Genomic DNA, 16,260 nt, shown 5'->3' with positions numbered 1-16,260 from the left:
GTGCGCTGCCACACATCGTTCTTTTTCACTAATGGCCACAGTAAGCGATCGTTATAGGAGTGGGGAATTGCAGCCTGAGTGTCTACAATACTGTTGTTAAGGGGATGCGTCGTGGACGTGACCCTTTTTTGCCCTTAAAAAAAAATCTCATCGTGATCAATATTTCTTTCCTTCTGTCCAGATCAAGACATGACACAGATTGAGGTTTTCCCTGAGGTGCTGGGTCAGGAACTGGATGAGGCCCAAGGTAGGACACCCCAATACTGGGGAGCTTAGATTGCACCTTGAATAACGGAGAGAGATCGAGCCATGTGCTTCTCCACAGGTGTTCCAGATAATCCAGAGGCGGAAGAACAACCCGCGGCCACAACAGCACAACTTTCTCCTGCCACGCGCTTGGAGAAAGCTCGCACCAGGACCAGGCGTGTCTTGCTTCTAACGAATGTTGCAGAGAAGATGCTGTCTCAGGCTCAGAGGGAGGAACTACAACAAAGACAGGAATGCAGACAACTTCTGGAAGTGACCACTCATTGGCGTGCAGCAATGGAATCTGAGACACGATGGCATGAGGAGATTATCCTGGAGGCCAGAGAGGATAGAAGAGCTTTTGTAGAGGCACAAAATCAAAACGCGGAGGGTCTTAATAAGGCTGTCACTGCACTCTACTCCTTGACAGAACTCTTTGTCAAGGATCAGAGAGCAGGTGCAGTCCCAGCAACTATTGAAAATTCCCCCAAGAACAGAGGGAAAATCAGGCTTCCCGAAGTTCAACCTAGAAAGAGAACACGGATAATAAAAAAAAGAGAAAGATTTGATCCCTCTCGCTAAGCAAATCTCTTTTTTGTCATAGGGTATCCGAGTGGCTTTGTCACAAAACAGGACAACTCAGTTAAAGCAAATCAGCGCTAGTTAGTTGCCTGTATAAAAAAAAAAGTACACCATGCAAACCACACAATGGTGTAAGCTCGTTTGAGAATTGTATTGTTGATCCTTTCCATTTTTATGCACTTCTGTTGAGTGATCTGTTAATCATGGGGTGGAAAAATTGTGAAGTTTACCATTTTTTTTCTTGACAAATTCACACAGCGAGAGGATATTGCTTTTGCAATGTATGTCTTTAATTACTTCTTTAATGTTAAATGTCTCTCCAGCAGCACTCTCGGCACCTCCTTTGGTTCACTCCACACTAACCTTTGTTCGTCAAACAAACCAGAAGATTTGTTATTTCATACATTGTAATTTGTTATCCGTTTGGTTTGACCTAAACGTGTGTGGGAAAAAAAAATCATTGGAAACCTCATTCAATGTAGTCATCATTTAAAAAACACATTATTTGCAATGCTGTGGAGTGATACAGTGCTAAATGTTAAACTTAAGAACATGTGATTGATTTTGCTGGATGAGGATCTTTGCCATCAGCATCATTTGATGTTTGGGAAGGGAAATATGATTCTTGGCTTGCAGATTTGGTTCTTTTGTTCTTTACTCACGAGTCATGCCTTAAGTAGCCAGTACCCTCCGCCAAGGAGACAGCCAGACAACCCCACACATCGCCATCCTGAAGCCCTTGCTAGATCATTCTTCAAATGAAGGATACATGACATTGATGGTAAACAGTGGAAGTGGTGTGTCATGCAACTTCACGTTCAGTGACAGGTGAATAGTGTGATCGTTATTTAGACAATGGAATCCTGATTTTAGTCAACTGGGAAGAGGGAAGTTGGAAATCTGTAACAGAAGTTAATGGTTGAGTAGCGGGAAGGGTGTCTACATCAACATTTCTAAAACTTACCGGTCCATCAGCCATATTGCATTTTAATTTCTGGGCGTACAGTTTTCCTTCTTCAGAAATGAGAATCAAAGGTGGACGTTGGGAGAGGTCCAGACACCCATGTCAGCTCATGATTGGCCAACTTTTGATTTAGCTGTCCCTTATTAGATGTGTCACTACGATGACCCTCCCATAGGACCGTCTTTCGACCGATGATCACAGTGGTGTCTGTGAGGGAAGTTGAGCATGAACATGAAAAATGTTCCACGCCGAGGGGTCCACCTCCCTCGGAAAATATCACCATACTTGTCACTCTCAATGCACAATATAGAGTGATCCCAGTGAAAGGAAATCAAGGTGCAATTGTCTCTCACTTCTGAGAACTCATGTAGAAAAACACAGGTAAACAATAATGCACGTTCTCATCCTTGAAACACTGCCTAGGGAGCTTCCCTGCATGCGCCCAACTAACACCCTCCTCTGACCATTTTGTCCCATGCCTAACACAAAACAAAGTTTTAAAAAATCATGCAACTTTCATGTAAAATGCTAACAGAACACCAAGTTTTTATTTTTAATTCAACAGGAGAAACAAAACAGCATTGAATTTGAAATTTTCTTGTTGCAGAAACCTGTAGCAGCACAACTCCAATCCAGCATATGAAATTCTATACCTCACCCCACAAGCACTCTGCAAAAAAAGCTATTCTTAAATGTTAACACATATTCAAAAGCCGTTATATTAAGATGAACGAGGTCAGGTGGGAGGCTAAGAACAGTCAAACAGTTCTAAACGTGGCTTGTTAAAGCCTCGTTGTGCAAAGCAAACCATGCCATCATTAAACTGGCCGGTTGCGTTGCATGTAGCGCGCAAGGACATCACGCACCACCCACCCCTCCGCCCGGTGCCTCCTGTCTGCAACAGGGAGAACAAGGCATTCCTACGGCACCTCCAATGGCCTGCAAGGTTCGTTGTCCTCCGGGAACCCATGACCTTTCTGTTCACAAATATTATGAAGAACCACACACGTGGTTGCGATGCTGGTGACATTCTCCTCTGCCACCATCAACTGAGATTTTAGACACCTCCAGCATCCTTTAAAATGCGCAAAAGATCGCTCCACCACTGTCCTGGCTCTAGTGAGGCAGCAATCAAAATATGCCTCTGTCAGATTCAAAGGACGGTTGAACGGCTTCATTAGCCAACTTCTGATGGGGTAGGCAGCATCGGAAATAATGGGGGGGGGCACTGCGACACCTTCAAGGTTCAAAATTGGGTTTCCGGGGACAAAACCCCCGGCGTCCATCACCGTGCAAATCGCAGAGTTCACAAACACAAAAGCGTCATGATTGCGGCTGCTCCAGCCAACCTCCACATCAATGAATCTTCCTGTGCTGTCCACTGTTCCCTGAATGAGGATAGAGTTGAATTTTTTGCGGTTTACAAACTCCCGTCCTCTACCTTTGAATTTGCAGATGGCGATATGGGTGCCATCAACCGCACCTATGCAGTGTGGAAAGCCTAGTTTCTGGAAGCCGGACATAATCTGTTGGCAGAGAAAAAAAATATCATGAGATTGGATTGTGATTCTCTATACTGGGTAGTCACAGTTTAAAACACCCCGGCATTCATTTCTTAAACTTTTAATGTTATTGAGCACATGTGCAGTTTTAAGTGGGAGAACAGGCACAGATGAGGTCCGAAACATGCTGTCAAGTTGATTTCCTATGGCAATTTGTGGCTCTCCTGCTCTTGTGTAAAATTAATTAGAAGTTGTTTAAGTTCACCCCTGCCACGTCGGACCCAAGGCACACGACTCTTCTGAGAAGCTCCACCTCGATGGCCCAGCAGACCTCCAGGACTACTCCTGCCACTGTCGAAAGACTCACTCCGAACTGATTCTTGCATTCTCTGTATGTGGAGCAGTTCGCAAGGTACCATAATGCGATGGCGATTCTCATCTCAACCGATATTGGCCTATGGAGCTTCGTATGTTGGAGTGTCAGGCGGTGTCCTATGGCTTCAACCAATTCATTAAATGTTGACCTGGTCATTCTGAAATTTTCTATCCACTCTTGGTCATCCCATATGGTCGTCACGAAATTGTCCCACCAGTCCCGGCTTCTAGGATATACCCAGTAATGATGAGGAACTCTGATAGATGCCAGCACCAGAAAGCGAGCTCTGTTGATTCCACTCCTCTTTGCTCTAAAAATGGCCGGATGGATGGACCGCAGAGCAAGTGACAACCTGAGAATTCGCCTTCTTCGGATGACCCTCAACCAGTACATGTTGCAGGCATCAACCAATTGCCACACATAGAGAAGGATGATTTGTATCAGAGCCAGCGCCAGCGCTCTGAGAGCAGACATTATTCAGAGGGACTAACCGATCTGGACAAGCAAACTATCAGAAACCCGGAGGTCAGCGAAATGAGGCTTGGGAAGTGATGCGTTGGATATTTCACGTTTTGAGAGGGTTGTCCCGCCAAAATTTGTCCGCCAATCAAACGGCAATCAATACTTGCGGCTTCATTGGCAAAGAGTGCAGAGTAAAATTACAGGAGGAGAAGGGCCAGTACTTCCATACATTTGCTGACCTCAAGTTATGACAGCACATGCGCAGGAGCAAAAGGAAGAGGGGGTGAGTCCTGTGCCTTGTTCTCTTTTCCCAGCCCCAGCCTAGTTTACATGAGGCCTGGTGGATATTGAAAAAATCTCATATATGTGTTTTTGGATTCCACGGCAGCATCTTAGAGACACCCCCCCCCCCGGCAAAGGAATTCCCTTCCATCTTTCAATGTGAGATAACTCTTGGACCAAATTTTGAGTGAAGGGATTCTTCCTTAAAACCTCTCTCGTTGTGTGCTTGCTGGTGGGGGTTGGTAACCCGTGAACGTTCATCAGTTGGGGGTGTGGGGCAGTGTCCTGACAAACCTGCAAAATTTAAAAAAAAAAGTCAAGAAAAGTCACCATGAATATGAAAGTTGGGTGTGGGACCCTTTTTTTTAAAAAAAATCCAAAGATACTCGGGCCAGTTTGTTAACACTTAGAGGGTAACAAACGTTCAAAAGTGCTGTGTGATTGATTGTGTTGTCAATTGACACATGCGCGACTGCCGTGGTTGGTTCCCTCTCTTATTCTTTCCTTTAATTGTCATGTGAGTGAAAAACTTTTAAGTTTAACAGTCGCCGGACTAGGAAAATGTCAGGCGGTCGGTTTTGATTTGGAATCCAAAAAAAAGGGAAAATACCAAAATTGTTTTCATCAATTCAAACAGTTTAAAATTTCATATTCCTATCACAATGCCAAGGCCAGCCACAGCATTGGAAGGGTCAAAAGCCAACCATTACTAGTTTAAACAAAATTAATTTTTTTTGGTAAAACTCCATGCGGATTGCAGCTGCATTGCCGATTGGCTGAAACAGTTGAGGGGGTTGGAGGGATTACATGGCAAGCCAATCACTCAAGAGACAACGTGCTTGCTTTTGTGTGTGACGCAGTTCACTTGGCGCAAAATGATTTCCCGGCGAGGTGGAAATGTCTGGCAAGCGGAAGAGGTTTCCCTTCTTCTGAGGGTTGTTTGGAGGAGAGGCCATGCATCTCGCTTGATGGCCAGCACTCAGTTAAGTAATCGCTCCATCTACAGATTTCTTTCAAGAGTGCTACGCAGTCACGGTTTTTGTCGTACGCCCAACCAGTGCAGAAACTAATTCCAAAAACTTAAGTCTGATTTTATGTCATCGCTGGAGGCGTTGCAATGCATCCCTAGAAGCAGTCGCAGAGTTAGGTTGCACAACGAAATGATGCTCATCTGGAAGGCGGCCGGGAGGCCTCAACTTGTAGAAAGCCATCATGATGGTGAGTGTATTATAAGACCCCACCCATCCCAATGGGGACCAAGTAACTCCTGCATGTCTAATCACACCTTTTCAGGGTGTTTTTTTCAAAGAGCCAAATTTATATTTTTTAAAAATAATTGTTCCTATGGATTCAGCGACCTTCCAATGTGATGATCTGATTTTGATTGTCCACCTATGTATCCCCATGCCAACATTTAACGAGGTCTCCGAGAAAAACCATCTTCTGATTAGCATATTTCCAGTGAATATGCAAGGCTTCAGATTAACATAGGACAGTTCTACATCTTGTGTGATCCCATTTTCTTACTTTATGAATAAAAAAAAATATATTAAGGCAAACCTCTTTGAGCTTATGAGAAATTTTTTTCCCTTGATTCCTTTTTTTAAATTACAGAGATTTTTTGTAGAACAGCAGTTAAGATTGAAGCTACTCAATCAGAGCCTGATGAAAATGCAGAACCTATTGTTGTTGAATCATCAAGTGCAGCAGAATCGGATGCACAAGACAACACACCTCTTATGGGGACAACTGAAGATTCCAAACCAATTAAAACACCAGCTTGTCCTCCAGGTTTGTTTTGGCGTTTATATAGTTGTGTGAATATTTTTAACAACGGCACCAAAAAACAAAAAATATCGACTATCTTCTTTGCAAATGAGAGATTCCAAAAATCATTCCCCTGTTCTAATTTTTTTTAAATCTGTCCTTCCTATATGTGATGGAGGTTTTCAAAGACATGTTTCGTTCCAAAAAATAGAAGAAATAAATTGTGTCATCTATTTACCAAGAATAAGACTATTAATCCATAATCTGTTGTGTTTTTTAACTAGCAACAGTGAAACAAACACCAGCCGAAAGGGGAGCTCCAAGCCTTGAAAATGAAGAAACCATAACAATCATATCATCTGATGAGCATCATGAAGAAGCCGGTGATGATTTGACCTCTCCAGAAACAATAAGGCCTGGAGATGCATCTCCACAACCAAGCACCTCAGGTAACTGTTAGGGGGGTCCACATGTGCCAGGAAGAGCTGATAAGAAACCTTTCATATTCCCTCCTGGTTTGATTGGAAGTGTTGCCAGATTGTTGCAGAACTGGACAATTTTTAGGCAAAAAAAACATCAAACAGTAGTCTGCGACCCTGGTTGTGACAACGGGATGTGTAGGTTCCCCGTCAAAACTCCATTCAAGCTGAGAGGTGTCCAACCTATGCCATTCCAGATTTGTGGCATCGCTCTTTTAATACAAGTTGGCTCATAACATGCCACCTTGGAGAGAATAAATTTAACATGTGCTTAGAAAAATCATAAAGCACTGTTGAACAATTGCCTCTTTAAAATAGTGGTACAACAAGGGCCACATTTTTTTATTTTGGGCCTTCATGACTGGCAAAAAATCCCCGCTGTGATTTTTCAAGGACATTCAGCCATAATCTGGGCATTTTGGTTGTTTATTTTTTGCCTGTAGCTGTGGCTGTCATCTGCTGAGATGTGTCTCCAGCAGAAAAACTTGTCTCTGTTTTAGCAAAATACAGTCTTGAGATCCCACAACAGTCAAATGTGTTCCATGCTTCATCACCGGGAACAAAATCAATGGTCAACATTAGGTGCTTAGGAGATGAGTGCATTCCTCAAACACAACATACCAATTTTCCGCAGATGTCTACCTTGGTCTAGAACTGCATCCTTGCAAACAGTTTCATAACATTTTGAAGAAGGAAACTTCTGGAAATGGCCAACAAAACATTTTGTTTTCTACCTTCTCTAGCAACATACAGTGGAACCTCATTCAAAAAGTTTGCAAAGAGCGCAGAGCACCAAGTTCACAGTCATGTGGACACTACATCTCCTGACTCTGAAGATGAGGAAAACGACGCCGTTGAACCAGACAGAAAAGAGGATGCAGAGGGAACACCATTTCTGGCATTTACCTCAGGTACGTTTGAACTGCGATTAATATGATTTGTGTGACATTTTCCACTGATTTCTTTTCCTGGGTGTCACTGTAATATCTTCCTCAACCAGTAACAGACATTACTTTTGCAGATGAGACATCAGTGGGCAGCATGCATGACGTGATGCAAAATAAAGACCCATCCACTGATACACGCGGTATCTATTGTAATCTCCAGGGAATACAATCTCAAAGCATTTCAATATGTAAGTATGACTATTCCAGGGAAATCTTGAGATCGAGTTTGGTGTGGTGGCTTGGAGCACGTAAATTGAATCAGGGGCGATAGCACCAATTCCACATTCCGTCTGGAAGCCAGTCAGGTGACCTTTAAAGAAGCAGTGTTCTCTGGAGCTAGCTCTGCACCACCAACCTCACAGGACGATTGTCCAGTGGATATTGTCATACTTTGTAAACAGCTCTGATTGGGCTGTAAGTTTTCCTGAATGATGTAATAAAAAATCATATGTCCTTGGTGTTGTTTTGATAACCACATAATTGATTCAATGCCCAGTAAGATGCTTTCGAGAAGAAATAAAAATCTGTTCTGTTTATCATTAGTGAGAAAGTATCACGAAAGAATGTGCAGATTGGAGAGAAAAAATAGAAGCCTTCACAAAGAACTGAAATCTCTTAAGAGAAAGGTCTCTGCACTTGAGCGATGTCACCAAAGCACAGCGTCAGAGCAATCGGGAAATGAGAAGAAGAAATAGCCTGCGTGATGACAGTTTGATGAATGTTTCTTCAATATTTAAGTTTGGTTAAAAAAATTACAAGAATGTAAAGATAATGTGTTAAAGGAAAAGATTACATTGGAGAACTATTAGTTGTGATTTTCTACTGATTGTGTTGAGCTTGTTAGCAATGGGGAAAAAATTGCTTTTGAGCAGAAAAAGCCTTTTTTTATTTTCTTAATCACAGTGATGTTCTCATGTATGGCCACATTGAACTTCCGAGACAGAGACAACATTTCTGTTCTTTGGTGGTGGAAAGACCATGTCATTTGTTTATAATAAATAAACCTGTTATTAATGTTGGAAAAAGACCTTGTGGATGTAAACAGTGATTATCGTTTGACAATCATTCAAATGTGTCTCCGCTGCTCATGATTGATCTATTGATTATCCATGATAACAAACATCTTTCATGGCTCTGTTTCAACAGCAGGTAAGGCCATGTGTGTCTGAGATGGGCACACATGAGATAACATCAAGATGTTAATTAACTGCATCAGCTAGGCAACCACAGCACCAGACCCTTTCATAGGGAAAATGAGTGGATGATGTTCTACACTCATAACATACTTTTGTGCAGTTTACTGAACTGTCAGATTATTAGAGCAAGCAAACATGGAACAGCTGTCAAGGTGAAAATCAATTCACATTATGTCGGTGCATAAATCTAATCCAGGGAGAAACTGCAGCTTACAACTAACACTACAACAGCAAATGAGCAGACTCACACGTCACTTCCCATAGCATCATCTTCTGGAATTAATTCACACGGTGAAAAGAAGCCTGTTACTTGGTTAAGTCTTGATGCAACAGCATCTTTCATATTATGGTTAAATTTTCTTTGCAGTAACAAAGAGAGGACCCACAACTAACAAAAGGCAAAGATGGAACCCTTTGTGATCTGACATACTGCTTTGATGGGAAAAGTGGGAATGCTAGTCTTGCAGCTTGGCTAGCTGATTGCTGTCGAGTGGACTTTTACTCGTTCATCAGTCCTCAGAGTCACCTTCATTTCCCATCAAAACATGAGGGTCAACAACCGTTGTCTACTCTGTGCCTTTTGTCAGACTGTGGCTAAATAAGGTACTCTCTGCAAGATTCCCTTTAGAAGCAAGAATAAGTCCAATGTCTGGCAAAGGAAGCTTTATTGCAGAAAAGATCCATTATAGTCCACTGTCCTGAATAGGAGACTCAGGATGGTACATGATCATTGTTACCAATGAAGAGCAAGCATAGGATACAGAGTAACAATACCCATCTGGAACAGCCTCCCCCCACAGTTCTCAAAACAACATCTTTCAGTCCTGGGAAGCTGCTCTCCTTCAAGGCCAATGCCTGGTGGAACGGTGTTAGACAAAACAGTCTCCTCTGGTGGGAATGCTGCTTGGGAACTGGTGCACCTGAGGAGAAAATACTTAAACACTAAAAGCATTAGAAAATGGAGTCAGTATAGTTAAGATATATATTGGACCTGACATTTCTGCCCCCCTTAAAATAGATCCCCCCCTGGTTTATATGGGTAGCGAGTATGAAAAGCTTTGGTTAATCTAGGAGCATGAACATGTGCAGAGTTCACCCATTCATCGTAACCAGAATCAAAGTCCTTCCATCTAATGAGGTAAAAAAGCTGATTTCTCTTGATTTTAGAGTCCAAAATTTGTTGTACCTCATAGTGTATTTGGTCGTCAATTAAAGTTGGAATGGGTGGAGCTTTGATATGCCATTTGTTGTCGGTGGGAGCTTTCTTCAAAAGGCTGACATGGAACGTATCATGCACATGGCGAAGGTTCTTGGGCAATGTTACAGCAACAGTCACTTTATTTATTACTTTGCGCACAGGAAAAGGTCCTAAGAATTTCAGAGCGAGTTTGCGGCTTGTCTGAGCTAGCTTTAGGTTCTTTGTGGAAATATACACATGGTCTCCTGGTTGTAATTCCCATTCGGCCACACGATGGCGATCTGCGTACTTTTTGTAATCCAGTTTGGCTTTTTCGAGGTGTCTCTTAATGATAGTCCATTGCTGCACCGTCTCCCCCCACCATGAGGATACATCTGGCAATTTAGAGGAATGGAGAGGGGGTGCGTCCAATGGGAAGGGATTGAAGTGAGTCCCATATACAATTTTGAAGGGGGCTTCTCCCGTTGAAGCGTGTACACTGTTGTTATAGGAGAATTCGGCTAGAGGGAGAAGGTCCACCCAGTTATCTTGTTGGAAATTGATGTAGCAACGAAGGAACTGTTCTAATATTTGGTTTGTTTTTTCGGATTGCCCGTCGGTTTGTGGGTGGTGGCTTGAACTGATACCTTGTTCAATATTCAACATTTTCAAAAGCTCCCGCCAGAAGTTGGCAACGAACTGTCCGCCGCGATCCGAAATCACCTTGGACGGAAAAGAATGTAATTTTACGATGTGTTTTAGAAACAGATCCGCTAGTTTTCGAGCGGAGGGTATAGCAGTACAGGGGATAAAATGGGCTTGTTTGGAGAACAGATCTACCACAACTAAAATACAATTATGTCCTTTTGAAAGAGGTAGATCAGTGATAAAGTCCATGGAGATTACTTCCCAGGGCCTGTTCGGCGTTTCTAATGGTTGCAGGAGACCCGGAGGTTTCCCTTTCCTGGTCTTTGCGCTGAGGCAAACAGGGCAGGAACTAACGTATTGGGAAATGTCTTTGCGCATGCCCGGCCACCAGAATTGTCTTTGAACTAGGTGTAAAGTTTTCAGATACCCATAATGTCCAGCAGTGGGAGCATCATGACAGCGCCGCAAGACTTCCAGCTTAAGGCTGTCCGGGACATAAAACTTGCTCCCAGCTAGCCAATCCCCCTGTGGGGATTGGGTTAGTTTGTTTCGCGGAGCTTTATCCCCCTCCTTCTCCACTTCAGTTTTAAGTTTCGATTTCCATTCTTGGTCGGCCGGGAGGGGCTGCTTAGCACGGCTGCGAGTAGTCACCACGCCCCCAAGTTGCTTAGGTGAGAAGACCGTGTCGACAGTCTCCGCCCGTTTGCTCTTATGTTGGGGCATGCGCGACAGGGCGTCCGCTAAAAAGTTAGTTTTGCCCGGGAGATAATTGAGGGTGAAGTTGAACTTGGAAAAGAATTCCGCCCACCGCAATTGCTTGGCATTCAGTCTGCGTGGGCTTCGGAGGGCCTCCAAATTTTTATGATCTGTCCAGACCTCAAAAGGGTATCTCGCCCCCTCCAGCCAATGCCTCCAGTTTGTGAGAGCTGCTTTCACTGCAAAGGCCTCCTTCTCCCACACATTCCAATTCCTTTCTGCCTCTGAGAACTTTCTAGACAAGAATGCACAAGGCCGCAATTTCCCATCCTCCCCCTTCTGCAGCAAAACCCCCCCTATCGCCGTATCGCTGGCGTCGACCTGTACTATGAAGGGGGACTGTTCGTTGGGGTGGGAGAGGATGGGTTCCGTTACAAATTGCTTTTTAAGGCATTCGAAGGCCGTTTGGCAATCGGGGGTCCATTGTAGTTTAGCAGAGGGTTTTTTGGCTTGGTCCCCTTTATCTTTGGTTTTCAGCAATTCTGTTAAGGGGAGTGTGATTTGGGCGAAATTTGCTATGAAGTCTCTATAGAAGTTGGCAAAACCCAGGAAGGATTGCAGTTCTTTGCGGGTGGTGGGTGTTTGCCAATCCTGGATCGCCTGTATTTTGGCTGGATCCATTTTCAACCCCTCTTGTGAGATACAATACCCAAGGTAAGTGAGTTCGGTTTTATGGAATTCACATTTGGACAATTTGATGGGCAGTTTATTCTTCATCAAGGTGGCCAGGACCTTTTGTACCATTTGAACATGTTCTTCTTCGGTGTCAGAATAAATTAAAACATCATCAAGGTACACCACCACCCCTTTGTACAAAAATTCATGTAAAACTTCGTTTATCATGGACATGAATACAGACGGGGCTCCCGTCAATCCAAAAGGCATAACTAAGTATTCATATTGTCCGAGGGGCGTATTAAACGCGGTTTTCCACTCATCCCCTGCCTTGATACGAACGTGGAAGTAAGCATCTTTTAGATCTAATTTCGTAAAGATCTTACCTTGGGCCACGACGTTGAGAAGGTCTCGGATGAGCGGTATAGGATAGGCGTTGTTGGTGGACACTGCATTTAGTCCTCGGAAATCCGTGCACAGTCTGAGTCCCCCGTCCTTCTTTTTCACGAAGAGAACTGGAGCGGCGTGGGAGCTAGAGGCTGGGCGGATGAACCCTCGTTGGAGGTTGGTGTCGATGAATTTCCGGAGCTCTTCACGTTCATGGAGACTCATGGGATAGAGTCGTCCTTTAGGCAATGAGGCTCCGGGTAAAATTTCCACCGCACAGTCCGTTCGTCGGTGCGGGGGTAGAGTATCAGCTTCCTCCTCCGAGAAAGCATTTAGGAAAGGCCAGTACGGTTCGGGTATTTGGTTGACTTCTTCTTGGGTGAGGAGGGCCTTTTCTTTGTAAGTTGGGTCCTCGCCCCAGTTTTGATTCCAACGGTGAAGTTTACAGTTGGCATGATTGAAGGTAATACATCCTTGAGCCCAGTCTATGTAGGGATTGTGATCACATAGCCATTTGCTGCCTAGAATTAACGGGTACTTGGCAGTAGAGCTGATGACAAAGGACCTCTTTTCCCAATGTTGTCCCATGCCTGTGATCACCGGGATGGTTTCAGTTGTGACCGGATTCATGTTGGTACCATCCATTTGTTCAAAAATTACTGGATTTTGTAATTCCCGAGTTGGTAAGACTAGTCCATTGACTAGAGCTGGGGCTATGATATCTCTTGAGCAACCCGAGTCAATAAGAGCTTGCACCCGAATGTGCATTTTTCTCTCTGGGTTGATTAAAGTCACTGGCATGAATAAAATGGACCCAGGTGGCCGGTTCCGTGCAGGGACGGGCTTGGGGCGGATCTGTCGTTTGGGCCCTTTTACGACAGATCCATCTCGTTTCCCGACTGGGGACTTTCTGGATTGACTTCTGCAGATGGGGAAGCGGGATCGTATTCCATAACTTCTTCCGCTTCCAGCCCTCTTTCTGAGGCTGGCCTTTGGGAAGCGCCGCGGCCTCTGTTTGCTCGTGGAGCTGGAGTCGGGCGTTGGAGCGTAGGGAACGGAGCAAGGGTTGGACGCCGTAATTGGAGCGGAGGTCTTTGCACAGGCCGGTAGGGGCATTGTGCTGCAAAGTGACCAGCCTGTCCGCATTGCAAACACAGCCCTTGTTGCCATCTAGCATCTCTCGCTCCACGGGTGGCGTAGCCAGCTCCCCGAGCTCCCTTCTGTAAGGTCAATGGTCTTCTTTGTCCCGTTTGTTGTTGTTGCTCAACCAAACGGACTTCTAAAATGCGATTCTCCACTTCGCAAACAAGTTGAATCCAACCTAACAGCGTAGGGGGATTGTCTTGCATGAGGGCTCTGTCCAAAAGTCTCGGATTAAGTCCTTGTTTGAACAGAATAATTTTTGTGGACTCCTCACACCTGGGGCACTTGGCAGCCAATTGTCGGAATTTCGTGATATAGTCTCTCGCTGCCATGCTGCCCTGCTTAATGGCCTGCAATTCTGTTCGGGCCCTGGTTTCCTCTAAGGGGTCTTCATATTGTGCTCTAATAGCATCTACCAACCCCTGGAGAGTATCGAGTTCTGGGGCCCCGATATTATATAGTCCTACGTACCAGTCCGCTGCTTTCCCTTGTAAGCGGGAGCCGAGATGTTCAATTTGGCTGGCCTCGCTGCCGAAGAGGTGTCCCCACCGGTTGAAGAATTGCACGACTTGCACTAGAAAAAAGCCCAGTTTGGAGGGATCCCCATCAAAAGTGGCGTCCAGTTTCACCCAACCCATTGGGAGGTCTTGCCTCGGAGCCGGTGCTGGGTAGAAGTCCGCCGGAAGCATCAATGGCACTTGAGGTATGGGGGGACCCGGTTGTGCTGGCGGTGGCATCACCGGTTGAGCCGGGGGTGGCGGCCTCGGCTGGGCTGGCGGTGGTGCTCTCGGCTGGGCTGGTGGTGGTGCTCTCGGCTGGGCTGGCGGTGGTGCTCTCGGCTGGGCTGGTGGCAATGCCGGAGGTGCTGGCCGTAGCGGTTGAGGTCGGTGCGGCGGAGTAATAATCGGCCGCTGAGGGGTGGGTTGGTGGGGTCGTAGTGGTGTAGGCCCCATCGGTTGGTTCGGAGGTGGTCTTACGGGCTGTTCCAGTGGCAAACGTATCGGCTGCAGCGGCGGGGTTGGTTGTGGTCGAAGCGGAAGGGGCCGCAGCGGCGAAGGCCGAATGGGTGGAAGGCCGCGCGGGCTTGCCCCTCCAGGCGTTGTTGTTCTGGGAAGCGTCGGCTGGCCTTTTGGCGCTGGTAGACCATCTCCCGGAGGTTGCCCGACGGGAACAGTTTCGCGCGGTTGACCAGGGGCTCCCTCCCCTGATGGAGCCACGGGTGCTCCCGCTTGGTCCGGCCGGACCGTTTTAGGGGAAGTATGGGGGGGGTATCACCGGTGTATCACTTGGCTTTTCCTCCCCTTCCGTAGGCCTCTCAACGGGGGTCTCGTCTGGCGGCACATCCCCTCCTGTGATAGGAGGTTCGATGGGAGTCTCACCGGATGGCACAACCGGGTGGTCCCTTCTCGGTGGAGTTTCTCGCTGAGTGGGAAGTTCCTTGGGTTGTTCTCCCGATTCGCCAGGATAGGTGCCCCCCTCGCCGGTAGGCGACGACCGCTGCTGAACTTCCTCCATCGGATAGGAGATGACACTTTGAAGGGTAGCTATCTGTATCGCCATCTCTTCAGGAGACAGTCTTTCCCCTGCCCCCATTGAGGAAATTAAATGAATGGCGTGAGCCAAACTTTCTTCCATATCCATCAGCTTAGCTTCTAATTGTTGTATACGACTTGGCCCTGGTTGTTCGCTCAGGGAACCTTCATTCGCTGGTAACAAAATGTCAGACTGTGGCTAAATAAGGTACTCTCTGCAAGATTCCCTTTAGAAGCAAGAATAAGTCCAATGTCTGGCAAAGGAAGCTTTATTGCAGAAAAGATCCATTATAGTCCACTGTCCTGAATAGGAGACTCAGGATGGTACATGATCATTGTTACCAATGAAGAGCAAGCATAGGATACAGAGTAACAATACCCATCTGGAACAGCCTCCCCCCACAGTTCTCAAAACAACATCTTTCAGTCCTGGGAAGCTGCTCTCCTTCAAGGCCAATGCCTGGTGGAACGGTGTTAGACAAAACAGTCTCCTCTGGTGGGAATGCTGCTTGGGAACTGGTGCACCTGAGGAGAAAATACTTAAACACTAAAAGCATTAGAAAATGGAGTCAGTATAGTTAAGATATATATTGGACCTGACACCTTTTGTCACTTGAGATTCCAGTTGCACTGGTACAAACAGAAGACAGATGTCTTGCTCAGTAGCAATTAGCCCCCCGCTGTCTGGGCTGCGTAGGCTGGAGAAGGTGGTTGAAAGAATCACTTCATGGTAGGAGGGAACAAATGGAAGATGTTCCATCACACGGGGTTTAAATGGGTTATTGCTGGGACGTGTTCCATACCAGAACCAACAGGAGTAGAATGAATGGCCTTTTGAGTGAACCTGGGTCACCAGGAGCATTACGGTGATGTGGCCTTTTGGGTGAACCCGGCTCACAAGGAGCATCACAGGGATGAACCCCAGACAAACTTTGTTAGGTCCTCTGACTAAGGTGATAACCATGAGCAGATTTAAAATCTGGTCGCTGTAATGTGATGGCTGTGCTCAGCATGCACTCACAAACTTATATTGGGCACCTGCAACTCCCGTTTGAATCCCTCCCCTGCCCCAAGCTCAACGATCAACCGTACATGGGGACTCCCCCGCTGTATTTGGGAGGGGGGAATGAGCTTGAAAGGTATGCTTCAGAAGGAAGCGGTTATGGCTGGGAAAACAAAATCAAGCACAGCCCAGGAAG

This window comes from Eublepharis macularius, chromosome 15 (assembly GCF_028583425.1).
Source record: "Eublepharis macularius isolate TG4126 chromosome 15, MPM_Emac_v1.0, whole genome shotgun sequence".
Taxonomy (NCBI): Eukaryota; Metazoa; Chordata; class Lepidosauria; order Squamata; family Eublepharidae; genus Eublepharis; species Eublepharis macularius.
Note: the sequence above shows the minus strand (reverse complement) of the source record.